Raw genomic sequence first — 1,460 nt, 5'->3', positions numbered from 1 at the left:
ATTAGATTTGGGAAGGGCTGCCTCTATCAGCCCCAGCCACAGTCAGAGATGAGAAACTTAACGTACATGAATGCTATGAGATCTATTATTGTCACTTTAGGAAGTCACCATCATTCAGCAAAAGGACTAAGAAGGCAAATAAACAATCTCGTGGATTCTCACTGTTTGGATGCATTCTCACATCTGGATCCGCTCGAGTTCTCGTGCACCTGCCATCACCTTTCCCAAGTATTTGCTGAGCAGGTTACTACAGGTGGGGTTTTAGCTTCTGTTCCAGGAACAAAACTAGAGGTAAACGTACACTCTGAGATCCCAAGTTTGTCTGTTTTTTTTAAAATAGTGTAGCTGAATAAATATAGTTATAAATATAAAATTAGTATTTTATATTTTATGGAGCCCTGGAGACCACCTAACACAGCAAACTGCTTAAGAAAAGCGGCTGACCTCTGGAGATGTCGATTACTTGGTGACGGCCACAAAGCCAGCAGATAGCATAGCGGACGATGAGAATCTCAGCCTCTTTTTCCTTATTTCAACCCTCCTGTCCAAATGAACAGCACCAAAATCTCTAATCGTAGTCCAGAGAAATGTGAGACCATTATGTGCAAACTGCTCCTAAGGCCGCTTTTCCCCAACTGGAAGACTTCGGTGATTTGTCACGATTACATAACAAAATGTATTATGGATTATGTCGTGTATTACTCAGCAAAAGCGATGGATCCTCGCCACTCCAAGTGCAGTCTGAAGACCGGCAGCATCAGCATCCCTTGGGGGCTTTTTAAGAAACACGGAAGCTTGAGGTCTCCCCCTAGAGTTGTTCAATTAGAACCTGGATTTTAACAAGAGCTTCTGGGTGACTAGTGAGTGTGGGACCAACTCTTCCACGGTCCTTTTCAAATCCTCTCACCAAAACACATTCTCCCTCGCCGAGCTCAGATCGTGCCTGCTTAGATCACGTGTTACCGGTTGTCATCAACTGCCCGCTGCTCTGAGAGGTACGAGAGGACCACAAGCAGGAAGACGACCAAGTTTCACGGGGTCTTCCTATCCCATTTTCAACCGAGGCACCAAAAGTTACGAACCGTAAAAATGGTACCCACCCGGCCACCGGAAGTGGTCCGTTAGACTCTGCCTGAAGGACATGGCTCTGAAACCATGGCACACGTCAGCCATCGTCCACCTGGGCGCAAGCCTCCGACGCAGAGCCGGTGGGGTCCCGGGCACCTCCACCTTCTGGGTGCGGGAGGGAGGGACCAACCAGCAGCCAGGTGAGGGGAGGGAGAGCTGCACACGGCAAGTGAGAGGGGTCACGGCACCCTCCAGAGAGCTTCAAATGGGTGCCTTGGAGCACGGGCCACCCTGGGAGCCTAGCGATGGGATCTAGACCCACTTGGAAAAAGGTAAAATGGACAGGTAAAGCAGACCCCCTCTCGGGCAGTGCCAGCAGCACGCTGTGTCCG

Source organism: Pteropus vampyrus, unplaced genomic scaffold (genome assembly GCF_000151845.1).
Source record: "Pteropus vampyrus isolate Shadow unplaced genomic scaffold, Pvam_2.0 Scaffold439, whole genome shotgun sequence".
NCBI classification, from domain to species: Eukaryota; Metazoa; Chordata; class Mammalia; order Chiroptera; family Pteropodidae; genus Pteropus; species Pteropus vampyrus.
Note: the sequence above shows the minus strand (reverse complement) of the source record.